This window comes from Rhinolophus sinicus, linkage group LG01 (assembly GCF_036562045.2).
Source record: "Rhinolophus sinicus isolate RSC01 linkage group LG01, ASM3656204v1, whole genome shotgun sequence".
NCBI lineage: Eukaryota > Metazoa > Chordata > Mammalia > Chiroptera > Rhinolophidae > Rhinolophus > Rhinolophus sinicus.
In genome coordinates, this window is record NC_133751.1 from 33,149,366 (window position 1) to 33,171,194 (window position 21,829).

Sequence of the window (21,829 nt, forward strand, 5' to 3'; positions counted from 1 at the left end):
TTGAATAATAACCATCCTAAAAGTTGTGAGGTGATATCTCATTGTGGTTTTGAGCTGCATTTCTCTGATGATTAGTGACATTAAGCACCTTTTCATATACATGTTGGCTATTTGTATATCTTTTTTGGTGACATGTCTATTCGGGTCCTTTGTCCATTTTTCAATTAGATTATTTTTTTCTATTGAGTTATAATAGTTCTTTATATATTTTGGATATTAACCTATTATTAGATGTATGGTTTATAAATATTTTCTCTCATTCTGTGGATTGCCTTTGATTTTGTTGATAGTTTTGCTGTGGTGAATTTTTTTTTTTTAATTTGATGTAATCTCAATTATTTTTGCTTTTGCCATGCTTTAGATTTTGTACCATATATATATATATATATATATGGTACAAATATATATGGTACAGATATATATGGTTCATATATATGTGTATATATGTATATATGGGAACAATGTCAAGGAGGTTTTTTTGTGTTTTCTTCTAAAAGTTTCACTGTTTCAGGTATTTAATTCATTTTGAGTTGATTTTTGTATATAGTGAGATGTAGGTCCAATTTCGTTCTTTTGCATATAGATATCCAGTTTTCCCAATATCATTTATTGAAGAGAGTGTACTTTCCCTATTTTATATTCATGGAGTCTTTGCGGAAGATCAGTTAGCCATATATGCGTGGTATTTCTGTGAGGTCTCTATTTTGTCCCCATGGTCTATATATCTGTTTTAATGCCAGCACAATATTATTTGCAATACAAAAGCATTGTAATAGAATTTGAAACCAGGAAATGCATTCTGGTCCTCTTTCTTTTTCTTTCTCAAAATTGCTTTGGCACTTTGGAGTCTTTTGTGGGTCCATATGAATTTTCGGATTTTTTTTTTCTGTTTCTGTGAAAAATGCCATTACAATTTTGATAAGGATTGAATTGAATCTCTAAGTCACTATGCATAGTATGGACATTGTAACAATATTAATTCTTCCAATCCATGAGCATGAGATATCTTTCCACTTAGTTGTGTTTCCTTCAAATTATTTCACAAGTGATTCACAGTTTTCAATGCATAGATCTTTAACAACCTTAATGAAATTTATTCTTAAATATTTTGCTATTTTTGATGCTATTATAATGTAATTATTTTCTTAATTTCTTTTTTGGGCATTTGTTGCTAGTGTACAGAAACAACTAATTTTTGTATGTTGATTTTGTATCTTGCAACTTCACTGAATTTGTTTATTAGTTCAACAGTTTTTATATTTTAAAATAATTTAGTCTCCAAACAGACAATTTTATACCTTTATTCTGATTTGGATGACTTTTATTTCTTATTCTTGTCTAACTGCTCTGGCTAGGACTTCCAGTACTATACTGAATAGGAGTGGTAAAAGTGGGCATCCTTGTCTTGTTCATGATCTTAGAGAAAACTTTTTCTGCTTTTTCTGGTTGAGTGTAACGTAAGCTGTGAGCTCATCATATATAGCTTTTATTATGTTTAAATACATTCCTTCTGTACCGAATTTGTTGAAAGTTTTTAATCAAAACTAATGTTGAAGTTTGTCAAATGTTCTGTTTGCATCTATTGAGATAATTATATAATTTTTACCTTTCATTATGTTCATGTGGTGTATCCTATTTATTGATTTGTAAATGAAGAACCACCCTTGCATCTAAAGGATAAACCCCAATTGAGCAGGGTATATGATCCTTTTAATCTGCTGTTAAATTCAGTTTTCTTATAATTTGTTGAGTACTTTTGCATGTATGTTTATCAGAGAAATTGGCCTGCATTTTTCTTTTCTTGTAATGTCCTTGTTTAGCTTTGGTATCAGGATAATGCTTGTCTCATAAAATGAGATTGGAAATGTCCTCTCTTTTTCCCCTTACTACAGGCCCTCTCCCCTTTCTCTTCCTCCTATCTACACCCACTGATTAAATTATTCTGATTCCCTCAGGGTACTGGGTGGGGTGAGACAGAAGTGGGCCTCCTGGGCAGTGCTTCACAATGCTAGGGAAGCCAGACATTTACTTAGCTCTCTTCTCCATGGGATAAATCACTGGCTGGGGGAGTCTCCTTTGACACTGAGTTGTGTCACCTTGGGGGAGGGGGGCGTCAATAAAGTGAAACTTCTTTTTACCTTCTTCCTGTATCTATTCTTAGATGTTTTGCTCTATTGACATGCTTGAACCTCCCAGATGGACTCCTGAACTCCCAGAAAGTTATTCTTGTCTGTGAGTTATTGTTCAAATCGTTGTTTCTGTGAGTGTGTGTATGGAGGGGTGAGACCAGAACTTCCTGTTCCACTATCTTGTGATGTCACTCTGAGTATTTCTGTGTCTTTTATATTTTATTAATTGTTATATATTTATTTAGTAATGATCTATAAAATATTTTTAAACTACAATGTAATTCCAGTTCTGTCAGAATTACATTTCCTGTAATTTTATTTTTATTTTTTTAAACTTGTTATTGGTTTCAGGAATACGAAACAACATAGTGCTCAAATATTTACATAACTCCCAATGTGATAACCCCAACAGATCTACCCACCTGACACTGTACATAGTTATTAGAACATTATAGACTATATCCCCAATGCTGCACTACACATCCCAGTGACTATTTTTTTAATTGTAGTTGACATTCAATATTATTTTATATTAGTTTCAGGTGTATAGCATAGTGGATAGACATTGACATAGTTTATGAAGTGATCCCCCCAATTAGTCTACTACCCATCTGACACTATACATAGATTTTACAATACTGTTGACTATATTCCCCATACTGTACTTTATATTTTGGTGACTCTCTTGCAACTACCAATTTGTAATTCTTAATCCCTTCATTCTCACCCATAGCCCATCCCCTCTCCTATCTAATAACCAGTCTGTTCTCTGTATCTATGCGTCTGTTTCTGTTTTGTTTGTTCATTTACTTTGTTCTTTACATTACACATATAAGTGAGATCATATGGAATTTGTCTTTCTCAGTCTGATTTATTTCACTAAGCATAATACCCTCTAAATATATCCATGTTGTTGCAAGTGGTAATATTTCATTCTTTTTATGGCAGAGTAATACTCCATTGTATAAATGTACCCCAATAGCTTTATCCAACCATCTATTGATGAGCATTTTGGTTGTTTCCATATCCTGGCTATTGTAAATAGTGCTGCAGTGACAATAGTGTTGCATATATCTTTTCAAATTACCATTTTGGATTTCTTTGGATAAATACATAGGAGTGAAATTGCTTGGTCATAAGGTAGCTCTATTTTTAATATTTTGAGGAAACTCCACACTGTTTTTCATAATGGCCGCACCAATTTGCAATCACACTAAAATTGCAGAGGGTTCCCATTTCTCCACAACCTTGCCAACACTTATCATTTGTTGATTTATTGAGGATGGCCATTGTGATATGTGAGGTGATAGCTCATTGTGGGTTTAATATTTCCCTGTAATTTTAATTTGTGTTTCAAACCAAGTTGCAAGCTGCTTGAGGGCAGGACCATTGTTTGTTATTGCTCACAACCCCAAATTACCTCAAATGGTGCTATGCCTAATGAAGTGTTCAAAATGTATTAATGTGATTTTATTTATAAACACTAAAGTAATGTAGATAGGATGAAAAATTATAAGCACAATAATTAAATTTATGTTTTTTATATATAATGATATAACACAGCTTTTAAATATTTTTGTATAATGAGCTATTAAAAATGTCTAATAGTGAATGATTATGCATTGCATTAAAGAAGAAAAAATGAAAATGTGGAGCTGATGCAGTGTGTCATTTGAGAATGTTGATAAAATCAAGTAAATGTTTCTTTATATCTTTTAATAACTCTCTTTGTAGAAAAATCCCCTTTTTACCACAACAACTAATTTTCTAACGAGCTATACCTTCAAACCAAGTTTAAGCAGTTATTGGTGATAATTTATTCCCTTTCTATCGACCTGCTTCAATGATTCAGATCATTTGAGTCTCAGTTTTAGTACTGTTTTCCTCTGCTTCTTTACTTTTCACTACCATTATGTTAGATCATTGTTCAAAAGAATAATCATAGTTGAGTTTATCTAATCTAAAGCAGATTTAGATGATAAATAAGAGTCTACTACAATTTGTAAACACTCCCTGGTTCCAGAAATTCAGTTTCATTTGTAAACCCCCACAGCTATGTCTGTACAATCTATCATCATCTATAGTATGCAAAGCCAGAATGTGATTACACATATTTTATAAAATAGGAACTGCTGAACACTGAATCCACTAGTTATTTCCTAGTGAAAAATCATTAGTGTGTGTATATATATATATGTATAATACTGTTATACATGTAGTAGTTTCTTAATGACTGACTAAATATAGTGTTTTTTTCTTACAACACAATCTTCAGTTTCTCCAAGAGTTATGCTAATTAGGTAGATTTTAAAATAGAATCACTTCATTATACTTCTTTTTTAGTTGTCTTGGAAACAACATAATAACACTAGTAAGATGTTTTCTTCTAGAAATGAAAAATAAAACATTTTGAGATGTTTAAGCTGTTTACAGTTCAAATTTGGAGGACAATATAAACTGACAATTGATTATAGATAATATAACAATTCATCAGGTGATAAAAAGATTAGATAGATAGATGATAGATGATAGACAGATAGACAGACAGTCAGACAGACAGACAGACAGACAGACAGGCAGATAGATAGATAGATAGATAGATAGATAGATAGATAGATAGATAGATAGATAGATAGATGACCGATGCTGATGAATTTCATTATTGTGGATCTACTGATTTTCCATTCAATTGATTTAACTGCTGAAACAGATTTTCAGGTTGGAACTCATCAAATATATGCATGGCAATAGTAGCAGCATTTTCAAAGAAGTCCTTAAATTCCCTATGGCAATGAAACATCTATTCTACTAGATCTCTTAATGCAAAATTTTGCTTAGTGCATGGTCTGGGTAACTTTGCTGAATTTCCTACGCTTGGATCAGTACTAATGGTGTTTTAGTTCTGCTCTCAGAAAATCAAGTGTTATGTCTTAATATATCAGAAATTTTATGGGGATTCTTTATAGAAAACAATCGGGAGGCAGAACATACCAGTTGTACTTCCTCTGAATGATGTGACTTCAAATTTTTGCACTCACAGAGTTAACTACTTTAATTAAGGACATAATTCCAATATATGTTTTTGGTCTGATATGTTAGTTTTTTTTCTTTGATTTCCACAGAACTGTGATCTGTATATTCTCAGAGGATACTGAAGCTCCCTGGATATGCCCACTTCTTGAGACATAAAGTAATTTAGATATTTATAAACTTAAAATTTTCAAAATGTATGTATCTTCCAGGGTTTGGTCCTAGGTCAGCCATTCTTCCCTATCAACTTTGTTCCTGTAGGTGACGTACCCAGTGCCATAACTTCTAATGTCATCTATACTAAACACTTGCCAGCCTTTCTCTCTCTTCTCAGCCTCAAACTTATATATCTAACTGTCTATTTGATCTCTCCATGTGGGTCTCAAAACACAGTTATGCTCTCATCTTCCTGTAATCTTCCCATTTTCTTTCTCCAGTCTTCCTCCTATCAATAAATAACATCACATCCACTCTATTGATTTAATTGACCTAGGCATTATCATTAATTTTCTTTCTCTCAGTTCCTGTACCTTACCCACCAGCAAATCTTGTTGCTTCTTTTCAAAATACACCTCATTTGCATTGCTACTATCCTAATCTAAGAAATTGTTGTTCATCTGGGCTAATTGCAATAGTCTATTTAATGGTTTATCTGTTTCTACTTTTGCTCCCTAATTAGCCATTCTGCACACAGCAGCCAGAGTGATCTTTTAAAATTCATGGCATCCTTCTGTTCTAAACCCTCCAAATGGCTTCTCATTGCACTTAGACTAAAATCCAAACTCCATACGAGCCTCTACATGATATAGTCACTGCCTCCCTCTCGAATCGTATTGCTTCTCTCTCTCACCTCCTTACTTCCTTTGCTCTAGCCACACTATGGTTCTTTAAGTTACTGGAAAACACCAAACTTCTTACCACTTTTGGAGCTTTGTTGCTTTTCCTTTTACTTGGAACTCTCTGATCTCTGATCTTCACATGTATGGCTACCTCTCATTATTCAGATTTCTGCCCAAATGTCATTTTCTCAGACCTTCCCTGACAATCCATCTAAAACTCTCCGCTCTCTCCATTTATCCACTGTTTTATTTTCTGCATAGCACTCACCGTTACCTGAATTTACCTTACTTGTATTTTTCTCTCTTTTAAAATAACTCTATTTGAACAGCAATATGTTCTGCCCTTTCATCACTCTATCTCCTAACTCTAGAAAAATAATTAGAGCATCCTAAACATTTATGCTGGGAAAGTATGGGCGAGAGAGAGAGAGAGAGAGAGAGAGAGAGAGAGAGAGAGAGAGAACAATATAATATTGAAGTGATTGACATTTAATGCACAATCCCCTTAATCTGGTTTTGGTAAATGCTGGTCTAAATGATTCTTAGACAGAAAAAGATTCTTTAGGCAAATCAGTTTGTGAGATTCTATTAGAGACTTATAATTTTTTTTAGTTGATTGTTCTATGAAGTTTTGTAGTAAAGAACCTATTTAGTCATATTTAATCAAATGAATCCCAAAGTTTGTTGGCCCAGGAAAAGTTTTATCCCCACTTTAACAAATTAACCTTTGGAAATGCTAATCTAAATCAGCATAGTATCACACTTGGAAAATAATTAAAATCACAAGAGGGTAATATCTTTTTTCAATTATGTTTAAAATGAAGCCTCAATAAATAAAAAATATATTTGCTGGTGTGTTTTTTGTTTGTTTGTTTGTTTCTTTCTTTGTTTTTTTGTTTTGTTTTGTTTTGTTTTTTTTTTGAGAATTCGATAGGGAATTAGAAATAACTGCATTGAGAAAAGAGGAAAAATACGTTAAAGAGAAAATTTAGTACACAGCACAGAAGTAACCAAGAGTAGAAATCCACACACACGCACACAAAAAAAACAATGACAAAAATGAAAAAGGAAAATAAAGATACTTTCAAATAGTTCCAGATTTAGAAGGATGTTATTGGGAAATTTTGAACAGAAAGCAATGTAGTCAGATAAAAAAGTATAATTATCAAACTTGTTCTTTAGAAGCCTATAAAAGATGGTATAACATGAACATGAATATTCTGGTTATAGCTAGGGAAAGTGATGTAATACCAGAAATTGAAAGTTAAATAATGGAGAAATTAGGGAGGTTAAATTGTGAGGAATGAGTCTGTGAAATGCGTATGCATAATATGGGGGGTTAGTTTTTAAAGCTGCTATTTAAAATAGCTGATTTTCAGCTTCATAAAATGTTACCAGCATGGCTGTAGTGCTTAGAACTTTCATCATAATAGTTATACTTTGCTTTAAGGCTTAGATGAAGAGCAAATATGTGTGTTTAAAAAAGTTTGTCATACATAGGCAATGTATTTTAACCCCCCAAAGGAAAAAATGTAAATTTGAATCCCCATGTCTCTGTATACCTATCCACAGAATCAGTTATATTTTTAAACCTTATTCCTGGAAGAACTGCAGATGTCAGATAGATTTAGAAAGCCAAAGTGTACCTTTGGGAATGACATGGCAGCAACTGAAATTGTATTTGGCCAAATTAAGAGTGTATGCCAAAGATGCCAAAAATCACAGTAACCTGGCAGGTGTGTAGCTATTATTTAACTGTATGGTCATTACTGATTTCTCTACTGAAAAAGTATTATTGGCTGTTTATGCAGTGAAATCGAGCCCATGATTTAGACAGATTATCTCCTTTTAATGTCAGTACTTGCTATTTGGAAATTGTATCCATTCACAAAATATGATTTCTGAAGGAAACCATTAAAAAAAAAGCTTCCAACAAGGTGTGTTACCACTCAGAAACAAAAATGAGAGAATATCAATTTAGGAATTATTTTTGGCTACAGTTTAATATTTATTATATTTCTTTCTTTCAGTACCAAATAGATTGGCTTGATCTCAGTGTTTATTGAATATCTCAAATCTAGATGTTTATTCTGTAAGACAACTAATAAGATCATAATTGTTTTAAATAATTTTCTCTATATGCTCATGGTTCCTGGATCTCTGCTTCCTCATCAGCAGTCTTGTGGTCAGTGTTGTAGTTTAGAAAGAATTCCATTCCCATAGTTCTTAAAATCCCTAATTGACCAAAGTTGTCCATGTGCATGAAAACATAGCATGTGTTCTTAAACTTAGGAGAGTTAATAATATGTATAGTCTCCTTCTCTGTATCTACATTATTGTCCTCCTGATAGAGAATGCTCAGTGAATTACGTTATATTTTAAAGTGGGAAAATGTGCTGTTTTGAAAGTCCTGGAATTTTTCTATTTTATCATTTGAGGAAGAATTTTATACAAAAAACATTTCTTCAAAAATTAAAGAGATACTTCAAATTATGAATGCATTATCCTGAAAAAAATCATATCAGGACACAAAGTTTATTTTTTATGTTTTTAAAATTTATTTAAGTGTGTTTTTCCAGGATCCATCAGCTCCAAGTAAAGTAGTTGTTTCAATCTAGTTGTGGAGGGCATAGCTCACAGTGGCCCATGTGGGGATAGAACCATCAACCTTGTTGTTAAGACCACTATGCTCTAACCAACTGAGCTAACTGGCTGCCCCTAAAGTTTATTTTTTAAGCTTCAAATGTAAACAAATAATCCAATTAATCATATCCATATATATGAAAAAAAGCTTTAAATTTGACCTGTGTTTGTATCCTGCCTCTTCCAGTTAGAGTACGAGTATATTTGGTCAATTCACTTCTCTTAAATTTAGTTCTTTGATTAATAATGTAAGTTTAATAATACCTATCAAATGGTGCTATTTGTAAAAAAAATGCAAAGAATTATTACTATTATCATTGTCACTTCATCACCACAGATTTATATCATTATGATTCTCATCAAATTTTATGGAGTCCACAGAAGATTCCAGAATGTCCACACTCACAATCATACATATAAATCTTAACCCACTATTCATGGTGTTAAAAGGTATTCAGAATTAATATACTATCAAGTAGCAAATATAATTTTAGCTAATTTTACCTATTCTATACTTACAGTTGCCAACATCTCTAAATAGCTACCTTGGACAAATAAGATACAGAAAGTATAAAATTTGGAAGATGAAAATATTTGATTCAAGTAAAATAAATTATCGCTTGCTTCTAGGCTGTTTTATGACGAAGTTGAAATCACAGTACAGGTTTTGGGGTACACATACACAAAAATTGATGCTTTATATTGAAATTTAATCCCCATAGTGTGTCTTAGGTAAAACAGTTATATAAGTTATAGAACTAAACAAATAAATTACATTTGCTAAAGTTATAATAAAATAATACTGATCAAAATAAATGACAATATAATAGAAAAATTAGCTTTCGTATGCAGAACATTTTATGCCATTTGTGCTGAACAATGATGTAATGTAAAATTAGGTTATTAAATAATCCAGAAACTCTCTAATTAAATACACAAATGAGTGTTCTTGACAGAATCAATGATCAACATTATTGAAGGCAAACTTCCAAATCTAGGAAGAAAACATAGACAAACAAATAAAGCATGCACATTTGGTAAATAAAATTGTGGATCATTTATCATTCATTCAGTTTAGTTTTTGTGTTATATATTTTCTGAGTTTTGTATTGCTTTTGCATGGTTTTGTATTTCCATAAGAAACACATAACGTACTATAATATAAATAACTAGGGTTGGATAGTCTGTGAATAGTCTGGTCCTTCATTCATCCATTCATCCACTAAGAAAACAAAAATGTCTGAGTATTTTCAATTGGCATTGTGACACAAAAATAAATGTCATGGCTCAGTCTCTCTCTCTCTCTCTCTCTCTCTCTCTCTCTCTCCCCCTGAGTGTATAGTGTCAAAGAAAAGTGTAATTTCAACTTTGAGACATTGACAAGAAAGGCTTTCGAGAGGAAAAATCACCTCTTCTAGGTTTCTTGAACTAGGTGTTGAAGCTTAACAAGGGCTTTCCCAAGCACTTTAGAGTTGTTTACTCCAAGAGTAGGAAAACAATCATGCAAAAGACCTGAGATAAGTGAAGTGTGACAAGATATATGAGTATGATGAAGACAGAGAGAGAAACTAAATCATGGGATACATTGTAATTGCATTTAAGAAGATTGGAGTTTCCACTGTGGCTAATGTAGTACCCTTGATGCTAATAACTGCATTTAAAAAACCAAAATAAAGATTTTCAGTTTTAAAAACTCATATGAAAGCAACAGGTCTAATGAATTGAGAGTGTGTTAGAGTCGAAGCAGAGACTTGAACCAGGAGGTTACTACATAATTTTACAAGACTTAGTGAGGACCTACATTAAGTCTATTAAATGAAGATAAACAAGAAAATGTGGTGGAAAAAAAAAAAAGGTAGGTTATAGTAGTAGTAATCTATTGCATGTGAAGTCAGGACAGTGAAAAAAAAAAGACTGCCAGATGGCTCTGTGATTCCAGGTTTGAATAATAAAGCTATCTAATTTTTTGTATCCAAATCAGATTTCTGAAAATGAAAGCAAGTTATAAAATAATCAAACTTTTAAAATATGACCATTTATTTCTTAATGAATTTGTTGGATTTTATATTAGTTAATGCATAAAGTACTTTCATTCAAAAACTATTTGAAAAAATAAAATTATTTGTACAAATAAAAATGTGTATTTGTGGGCCAGAAATATTTTTAATAAAGAAACTTTCCACCATAGAAAAATTAACTTTCAAAAGCTTTACTTAAAGTCCATGAATTAGATGAAAATATAAACCCTCATTGGGATTTAACCTTACTGACTTGCTGTTTGAAACAACTGTTAAGACTAATTTAAGACTAATTAAGAGTTGTTTACAAAGTTGTTCTTCGGAAAACAAAGCCAACCCATGAATAGTTGTTGTTACGCTTTTTGTATATACACAAGAAAACTTGTGATAGAAAGAGAGTGAAATTAATTTAAAATAGTCATTTAATCTAAATGAAATGTCAAATTTCACAGTGATACATAAACCCACTTTCAATAACTATATTAATTAAATCACGATCTACTAGAATAGGTTTTCTTTTCGAAATTTTAAACTAAATGTTGTTGCTTCTGCAGATTCATGATTTTTTTTCATGTGGTCTGCGATATCAGTATGGCCCCACATATGGTGGATGATAAACGTCAACAAATATATTGATTAAGTAATAGATTTTTTATTAAATTTCTACTTGGAATTTTTCAGGGGGGTTGTTTATTGATAAAAGAGTTTATTGCAAAATGAAAATTCCAGCAATCAGTGAAATAATTAGTTGCAAATATTCATCATAAACTATAGGACAAAAATCTTTATACGTACTAAATGTGTTGAGGCTACTGTATACTCTATGACAGGTCCTTGCAGCCTCTATTTCCTACATATATTTCATGTACATTTAACCTATACTTTCCCACATTTCAAAACTCCACTAAGTGGAGGGTTAACAACTTCGTGAAATTACAGACCAGGGGACAGGACGGGCATAACTGGTTAGGACATCAAATGGCCTGCAAGGGAAATCATGTCAAATATTTCTTCCACTACTACTTGAAACTAAAAGGAAATACCTTTCTGTTCTGTTTATGTCTAAGAACACTTTGTTTTATCATGTATATAATACTGCGTGTAGTTAACTTGTCTCTGGAAAGGATAAGGAAAAGATAGAAGTGTAAAAACTAGTTTTGTTTTGTTCTTTTTTTTCAGATTAATTACGTCAAAGTGAATAGTCTATTTACTTAATTGATTCTCACACACTACTAGATGACAGCATAATAAAACCTGGAAGTAAAAAAAAAAGATAATGGAGGTTTACCAAACCCAAATTATTTTAAGGCAATTATTAATAATCATACTTCTTATATGTTGAAAGTTGCGACAAGTAGTAACCTGAATAGGATGCAGAAACAAAGATAAACTAGTGCCGGCTTAAGCTAACCAATAGGTAAAGTCAGCCTATATGTGGTTGACTGGTCTACTAACTGATCTAGGGAAGAGAGAGTTTTAAGTTTTGATGATGAGTTAGCCATGATCAGTTATTGATCACTGTAGTACATCCAGGTGGCAGTGCCCAGGAGATATTTGGAAACGTTACTTTGGAGTACAAGAGAGTGATGAAAGGTAGAAATAGAAAATTGGAAGTTTTGGCATAGTAGTTGAAACCATGTGAGACGGAAGATTAGGTAAAATATTTTTAGCACTAATATTTGTTGAGCATTTTATTGGCAGTTTCTGGGAATAGAACCAATGGCCTTTGTCTAGACATTGACAACAAAGGATGGAACATAATGTAATTACTTTACTCTAAATGACTTGTGTATTAGTTTCTTATAGCTGTTGTAACAAATAACCACAAACTTGGTGGTTTAAAACAGAAATGTATTCTCCAACAGTTCTGGATGCCGTAAGTCCACAATAAGTATACCTAGGCCTGAATCAAGGTGTTACTATGGCCACATTTCCTCTGGATGCTTTCAGGGAGAATTAGTTTCTTCTCTTCCAGCTTCTGGGGGATGCTGACACTTCTTGGCCCATGGCCACATCACTCCTGTGTCTACTTCTGTCATCACATTGTTTACTTTTCTTCCTCTGTGGTAAAATCTCCCTCTGCTTCTGTCTTATAAGAATACATGTGGTTGTATTTAATGCCCACTCTGATAATCCAGGATAATCTCCCCATTTTAAGATCTTTAATTTAATCACATCTAAAAAGGCCTTTATTTCCATATAAGGTAACATTCACAGATTCCAGGGATTAGGACATGATTATCTTCGGGGCAGGGGGTAGAGGTTATTATCTGCCTACCACAACGTGTATTTACCTAATCAACATCAATCTGTGAATTATTTGTGCTATCTCTATCATCCCCGTTGTATTTGGAAGACTTGTGTCATGCAGGGTGTCATGCGGAGTCTAAGCTCCTGCTCCCTACATAAGAACGCAGGATATGGTGAGGCCAAAAAGGGACACCCCCGGAGCAATAGATAGGGGAATCATACCACTATAGTCTCGCTGGGGCTGCGTTGGAGACATAGGAAGCAGGAGCCACACTATCCGCAACCTGCCATCCACTTCTCTCTGCCAACCAACCTCACTTGCTAGCTGCAATCCGCCATGCTAACTGCAATCTGCTCTTGCTAGCTCAGCCACCATCTTCTTGCTAGCCCCCGTTTGCTGCTAGCGTAGCCACAGCAGTTATATTGGTGGCCCATGGCTCACTAGTTACAGCTGACGACCAACTAGCCACAGCTGATGGCCATCCAGTCACAGTTGATGGCCGTTTACTACCTGAGCCAGCACCTTTCCATGTGAGGCCGAGAACCTGGAAACTGCACTCCTGGCTCTGTCCCCACAACTTGGTACAAAAAATGTAATGTAAAATATCTCATAACTTTATTGATTATGAATTGAAATGACATTATAGCTATATTGTATTAAATAAACGGTCATTAAAATAATTTCACTTTTTAAATTTTTTCAATATGGCTACTCAAAAATTATAATTGCATATGAAATTAACATTACATTTCTATTAGCACCGTTCTAGAACATGTGTGAGTCTAATTAGCTTCATCTTATAGGAAAATTGATGTTTTCTTACAAATAAATAATTACAATCCTGAAAGCTGCACGCCAAGTTAATTAAAAGCTCAATTTTATCCGATAGCTGTTCTTTGCCCCTTTGTAATCCATACTTACTCAAACTATTTACTGCTGCCTTTCTTGATTTCACAGAAACAGACCAAAAGCACTTCATGTGAAATTACTGATCACCATGGACTCCGTTAGACACCATGAATCCAGATTCTAGTCACCTGAGAGCAAAAGCAAACCACCAAGAGGCACAGGAGCTCACTCTCGGCCCTGAGGAAGCATCTCACAGAGGCGGTCTCGCATGGTGAGTGCCAGGCCAACTGGCAATCTCTCAGCACTGAGAGGAAGTAATGTAATTTTGAGGAGTTTGACATTTTCTTTCAAAAGAAGTCAGATTCTAAATGGTGAAGGGTGGTGAGGAAATAAGGGGGCCATGTTTATGGTCGTGAGGGATCCAGGGAGAACTTATGGGAATGGAAAAGTCTTCCAAAGAAGGAGGCTTGAGATTTGAGAGCAGACCTGTGTGTAAGTCTGAGGGAAGAGTTGCAGAGGAGTGATCAGAGGAGAAAATCTAGGAGGGTCTCCGCAGTGAAGGTCTGTTGAGAGGGAGACGCCACTATTTGTCAAGCCTCTACTGTGTGCTGGGTAACTTCTTACATGTTAATCAAAGTCCATTTATAATATTCATTATGCAGGCCAAACATTTGTGGTGCAGAAAGATTAAACGATTTTCCCAAGGTCACAGCAAATAAGTATCAAGGCCAGATTTAGGATCCATTGATTACTGGGTGAATATTCTTTTAGACTGTTAATGCTAGATTAAAAGGTGAAACTGTGAGGGTGAAAAACACTGAGATAATTTGGGTGATTGGGGTGAAGGAGGGGGTTTGCAGGCCAGAGAAGTGTTTGTACTTGGAATCATTCATGGTAGCTATAGGAGTACATCACATCTAAAGGGCTCAGAGAAAAATGGGATATCGGTTGTCTTTTTAACTAGTCAAGGTTTTGAACTTAACCAGTTCCCTAGCATCCCAAGGTATTTCTGGTAAGCATAGACCTTCAGAGTTTTAGATACGTGCCTATAAGAAATATAAACAATGTTTAAACTTCGACCCCTCACAGATCTGAAAGAAACATAGTCAAAGACAGTTCAAGTTTTAGTTCATCTGTGAAAATGAAGGTATTGAAAGGACCAGTGTTGTGTGGGGTATCAGGTGGGGTCTCTGCTCCCTCTCCCTGCACAAGAACACAGGTGTTGTGCGGGGCGGCCTGCGGGGTCTCTACTCCCGCTCCCCACATAAGAACGCAGGATGTGGCTAGGCCCAAAAGGAATACCCATGGAGCCATAGGTGGGGAAGTCATACCACTGTGGTCTCACTGGAGGCTGGGTTCACACGATGTGCGACCTGCTGTCCACTTTTCTGCCAACCGATGGACGACTCTCCTCAACTCTGCTCCTCTTCCCTCCATAGCTGCAGCAGTTATATTAGTGGCCAATGGCTCAATGGTTACAGCTGACAGCCAACTAACCATAGCTGATGGCCATCTACCACCCGAGCCAGCACCCCTCCATATGAGGCCGAGAGCCTGGAAACTGCTCTCTGGAGCTCTGTCCCCACAACCAGTCTAGCTCATATTTACTGTATGTAATTTAAACATACCATGACTTCACCTCAGCTTCCAGAATTCCCAATTTTATACTTCCTAACTTATGCTCTTGTCATTAGAAATCATTTCATTTTCATTTTTTACCCAGAACCTTCAAGGACTGTGTCACGTGGGGCGGCCTGTGGGGTCTCTGTTCCCGCTCCCCACATAAGAACGCAGGATATGGTGAGGCCAAAAAGGAACACCCACGGAGCCATAGATAGGGGAGTCATACTATTATATTCTTGCTGGTGACACTATACTCCCACTGGAGGCTGGATCCACACTGTTCACAACCCTCACTGTACCGCTTGCAGGCTCAGCCACCAACCTCACTTGCTAGCTGCAATCCACCATGCTAACTGCAATCCGCTCTTGCTAGCTCAGCCACCATCTTCTTGCTAGCTCCCATTTTGCTGCTAGCGTAGCCACAGCAGTTATATTAGTGGCCAATGGCTCACTGGTTACAGTTGACGGCCAAGTAGCCACAGCTGATGGCCATCCAATCACAGTTGATGGCCATTTACTAGCTGAGCTAGCACCTTTCTATGTGAGGCGGAGAGCCTGGAAACTGCTCTCTGGGGCTCTGTCCCCACAGACTGAACATCTTTTCTTGAAATATTAGCATTCCCCTCATTTCAGTGGACTCTTCCAGTCATGGGTTCTGAGATAAGTTACTTTATCGATGCCTTTTCCTGGCACTGTTGGTCTCTAATCACTTAAGCATTCGATCTACAGCACATATAAGTAGATGATAGAGTAAATCTTGGAGATGAAGTGGGAGAAGAAGAAAATCCTATCCTCTAACAGACTTGGTTGACCATACATTTCCAAAGTCCAAATGTAACCTTTATTCTTAATGCTCTTTGGCAGTGTTATATTAACTGCTCAAGGTTTTCCTTATTCTGATTTCACAATATCCTTCCTTCCTTCTAGCTGTTAATCTTGCCTTTCATTTAGCCAAAATCAAGACATTTGTCTCAGGCTCTCTCATTTCACCTCATTTCAATCAATCACATAACAGAAAACAAAAAGTTGCTACATAACAACTTTTCATCCTTCCCTGAAGTCTGAGAGGGGAACATGCTATAAAGTTAATATCTTTAAGCTCTATCTGAAATCCCTTTTTGTTTTGCTTTTTTTTTAAATGACAACTGTAATTTTTACTTTTCTTCTGTTATCTTTAATTTCTCCTTTTGTAAAGATTCTTTTTCATGTCCTGATCATGGCTAACTTTTTTTCTTTTTAATTTTGGTAAATCAATAGGAAAAATGATATATCATTATTCTTTAAATTAACCTTTATGAATCATGTGAATAAAATATTAAATATTTGTTAGTTATTTCATTTCCTACCCAGTGAATTGCCTTTTAAACATTTATGCCGCATTTTTTATTTATAAATCAGTGTAAATTTTGCATTTTAAAAAACAAAACTTGTTTATGAGTTAACATGCAGCATTTGTCTATCATATTTGTGACAAGTACTTTTCAGTTTATTGTATCTTACTAATGTCAAAGAAATGGCAGAAATTTAAAAGTTAAACAAATTTAAAACTTAATTTTATATATCAGATGGGTCACTGTTTCCCTTTGTGATATCTTCAAATTCTTCTATACTTAGAGTGTTATGTGCTTTCTGTATTTCAGATTAATATATATTTATATATTTTTATATTACTGTTTTTATTTTATTTAAAGTTTTGAATTCATATAGCATTTTTTCATAATATTACCAGTTTATCATAAGTGTACAAAATAGCAAATCATCTTTAACTTGCTCAGTTCAATTCCTACTCCATGTCATTAATTTAGAAGGTACAATTTTCCAAAATTAAATAAAAATTGACAATTTTACTGATTCATTCTATTAGACTATGGGTAGCTTAGTAAGGATAAGAATCATGTCATATTTGTATTCTTACCATATAACATAAACCTTAATATATTATTTAAGACTATTTATAATACATAATATGCTTTCAATAAATGTTTGCTGAATTGGATTACAAAATTAGGTTATCATATTAAGTCAATGTCATGGTAATTATTGTGTTAATATAATACTTTTCAGTGTCTTTTAAAATCATACTCTTAACCAAGCCAACTTATATATCATTCGGTTGTCATCGTTCCTTATTCCTATATTCTTTCTTTTTTTCTATCCAGCTTTAGATGATGTTGGCATAGTCTCCTCTCTGCTTCTCATTCTAGAATCAGCTGCTTGATTTCAAAGGGCATGTATTTACCGTGTGTCTTTTATTCTTTCTGATCACTTTGAATGACCAGCCATCTTCAATCCCTAGGACTCCCTATCCGCATGAGCTTTTGTATAGGACTGGCCTTATCCATTCACAAATATGGCAGGCTTCACTTCCTTTATCTGCAGTAAGGAAAACACAGAGACTTAGTGTCCTGGTTTTATTTTTCTTAATATTGGAAAACAGATTGATCAAACTTTCTGGACTGTAGATTGTGTTTATAGTTTAAAACTTCCTGAAGCAAATGTAGAAGGTAGAGTGGAGTGACAGACAGAGGTGAATGCATGAAACTGACAAGACAATTGTATGAAAATCTTAATAGAATAAAATTAAGCACCTAGGTTGCCTTCTATAATTTTTTTAAAGAAATAAACTTGAAAAAGAAATAGATGTACATGTTGTTTTAAGGCTAGTCAGAACAAAAATAATAAGTCAGAGACACATTGAAAACTTTTACATGTGGATATCTAGTTTTCCCAACACTATTTGTTGATTAGACTGTCCTTTTTATATTGAATGGTTTCAGCATCAAATCGTTTTACCATGTATGTGAGGGTTTATTTCTGGGATGCTCTATTCTGTTACGTTGGTTTATATGTCTGTCTTTACACTAGTATCACACTGTTTTGATTATTATAGCTTTGTCATAAATTTCAATATCAGAAGTATGAGTCTTCCAAGTTTGTTTTGTTTTTTCAAGATTGTTTTGGCTATTCAGAGTCTCTTGAGATTCCACATGAATTTTAGGGTTGGCTTTTCTAAGTTTTTCAAAAAACATCATTGGGATTTTGACAGGGACTATATGAACCTAGATCACTATGGGTAGTATTGATATCTCAAGAATATTGAGTACTCCAATGTATAATATTGGATGTGTTTCCATTTATTTATATCGTCTTTAATGTTTTTCAGCAATATTTTATAGTTCTATTTTACAAGTTTATCACCTCATTGCTTAAGTTAATTTCTACATATTTTATTCATTGTGATGCTATTATAAATGGAATTGTTTTTGTAATTTCCTTTTCAGATTGTTTATTGTTAGTGTTTAGAAATTCAACTGATTCTTGTATTATTACTTTAATCCTACTACTGTGTTAGACTCATTTATTAGTTCTAATAGTTTTTTTCTTGTGAAACATTTAGGATTTTATACATAGAATGTTTCATCAGGTATCATTTTACTCCTTCCTTTCAAATTTAGATGCTTTTTTTTCCCCCCTCACCTAATTGCTCTGGCTAGAACTCCCAGTACTACCTTGAACAGAAGTGGCAAAAGTGGACATCCTTTCCTTGTTACTGATTTTTGAAGAAAAACTTTCAGTATTTTATAATTGAGTATGATGTTCACTGGGGTTTTTCCTACATGATTTGTATTATATTGAGGTGGTTTCTTTCTCTTCCTAGTTTGTTGAGTCTTTTTATTATGAAAGGTTGTTGAATTTTGTTAAATGCTTTTACTGCTTCCAATGAGATGATCATGATTTGTTATTTTTTATCTTCATTCTATTAATGTGATATATGATGATTTTTTATGTTGGACCATCATCTCATTCCATTAACAAATCCCACTTGGTCATGTTGTACAATCCATTTAATAAGCTCCTAAATTTGGCTGGCTAATATTTTGTTGAGTACTTTTATGTTTGTGTTCATAAAGGATATTGGTCTGTAGTTTTCTTTTTTGGTAGTGTCTTTGTCTGGCTTTGGTATCAGGATAATGTGAGACTCACAGAATGAGTTAGGAAATGTTCCCTTCTGGGTGTTTTTTTTTTCTTTCTATTTTTTATTTTTTTTTAAGAATTTGAGAAGGATTGGTACTGTAGTCCCCGCTCATTTGCAGTTTTGGTTTCCATAGTTTCAATTACCTACAGTCAACTGTGGTTGGAAAATATTAAATGGGAAATCCCAGTAATAAAAAATTTATAAGTTTTAAATTCTGTGTCATTCTAAGTAGCCTGATGAAATCTCCCATTATCTCATTTTGTCCCACCCACGATGTGATTTATCCCTTTGTCCAGCACATCCATGCTGTATATGCTACTGTCCCATTAGTCATTTAGTAGAAATCTTGGTTATCAGATCAGTTATAGACAGAAAGGCAGACAACCTTCAAATACATTTTATTACAGTATATTGTTACAATTGTTCTATTTTATTATTAGTTATTACTGTTTTCCTATTACTATACCTAACTTATAAATTAAACTTTATTATAGATATGTACATACAGGGAAAAAATCATAGTATGTACAGGGTTTGATACTATCCCTGCTTTCAGATACCCACTGCGATTTTTGGAACATATCCCCCATGGATAAGGGGAAACTACTGTATTAGGTTTTTAAGTGTTTGGTAGAATTCACCAGTGAAGTCATCAGATCTTGGAGTTTTCTTTGTGAGGAGAATTTTGATTACCGATTCAATTGCTTTACTAGTTATATGTCCATTCAGATTTTCTATTTATTTATGATTTAGTTTTCGAAGTCTTTGTGTTTCTAGGAATTTATCCATTCATCTAAGTTATCTAATATCTTGATGTGCAATTGTTTATAGTACACTCGTATATTCCTTTTTTATTTCTGTAGAATTGGTAGTATTTTTCCCACTTTCATTTTTTATTTTAGTAATTTGAATGGTGTCTCTTTTTTAAATCTATCTAACTAAAGGTCTGCCAATTTTGTTGATCTTCTCAAAGAACAAATTTTTGGTTTTATTTATTTTTCTCTGTTATTTTTCTCTTCTCTATTTTGATTATCTCTGCTTTAATTTTTATTACTTTCTTCCTTCTGCTAGCTTTGGGTTTAGTTTGTTCTTCTTTTTCTAGTTCCTTAAGTGTAAACTTTTATGATCTTTCTTTTGTTTTTATATGTTTTGCATTTTTTTTAAAATTTCAGCTTTATTGGTGTATAATTGATATATAAAATTATAAGATTTAAAGTATACATTGTAGTGATTTGGTATACATATACATTGTGAAAGAATTCCTTCCATGTAGTTATTCAACACATCATCACCTCACATTTTCTTTCTGTGTGTCTGTGTGAGAACATTTAAATTTTACTCTCTTACCAAATATAAATTATGCAATACAGTGTTATCAACTATATTCTCCATATTTTACATCAGATCCTTAGACAGTATTAATTTTATAGCTGAAAGTTTGTAGCTTTTACCAACCTCTTCCTATTCCCCCCACCCTCACTTGTTTTTTAATGTAAGTGCTTATAAATTTCCCCGTTATTGCTTTCACTGTGTCCCGTAAGTACTGGTATGTTGTATTTATGTTTTCATTTTTATTTTTTAGTTTCCCTAGTGATTTCTTAATTTATCTCTTGATAGTTTAAGAGTGGATTTTTTTTAATTGCCACCAATTTATGAATTTTCTTTTACCTCTATTGTTGAATTTTAGCTTCTTTGTGTGTGTGTGTGTGTGTGCGCGCGCGCGCACGCGCTTAGCCAAGATACTTTACATGATATTGGCACTTTGAAATCTACTGAGACTTAATTTGTTGTCTATCCTGGAAAATGTTTCATGTACACTTGAAAAGAATATGTATGCTATTGTTGGGTAGAGTGTTCTATGTATGTCTATTAGTAGTTTATTGTGTTAGTTAAGTCTTCTATTTCTTACTGTCTTCTGTCTAGTTGTTCTATCCATTATTGGGAGTGGGGTATTCAATAGTCTCTAATTATTATTATAAAACTGTCTATCTCTCCCTTTAATTCTGTCAGATTTTGCTTAATATATTTTGATAGTCTCTTTCTACATATATAAATGCTTATAACTGCTACATCTGCTTGCTGTTTTGAACATTTTATTAATATATACTAATGTGTTGCTTTATTTCTTGCAACCTTTTTGATTTAGACTCTATTTGTCTCATATTAGGATAGTCAGTTCTTCTTTGGTTACTATTTGCATGGAATATATTTCCCATCTTTTAACTTTCATTCTATTTGTGTCCTTGGATCTAATGTGAGTCTCTTATAGACAGAGTATAGTTTGATTGTATTGTTAGCCATTCTGGCCATCTCTGTGTTTTTCTTGGAAAGTTAATCAATTTATTTTTACAGGAATCTCTGATAAGGAAGTACTTACCTCTGTCATTTTGCTATTTGCTTTTTATATGTCTCATAACTTTTTTTGTCCCTCACTTCTTGCATTACGTTCTCTTTTTGTGTTTAGATTATTT

At 33.7% G+C, this 21,829-nt stretch overlaps 1 long non-coding RNA gene across 9 annotated transcripts in view; it reads left to right on the forward strand.

The window, feature by feature from the left end:
* Positions 1 to 21,829, forward strand: part of LOC109449577 (uncharacterized) — a 473,005-nt gene that overhangs the window by 122,901 nt on the left and 328,275 nt on the right. For all 9 annotated transcript variants that reach the window (XR_012494658.1, XR_012494653.1, XR_012494647.1 and 6 more), the window contains one exon: positions 13,868 to 14,030. This is a non-coding gene — a long non-coding RNA (uncharacterized LOC109449577). The remainder of the gene's footprint in view (positions 1 to 13,867; positions 14,031 to 21,829) is intronic.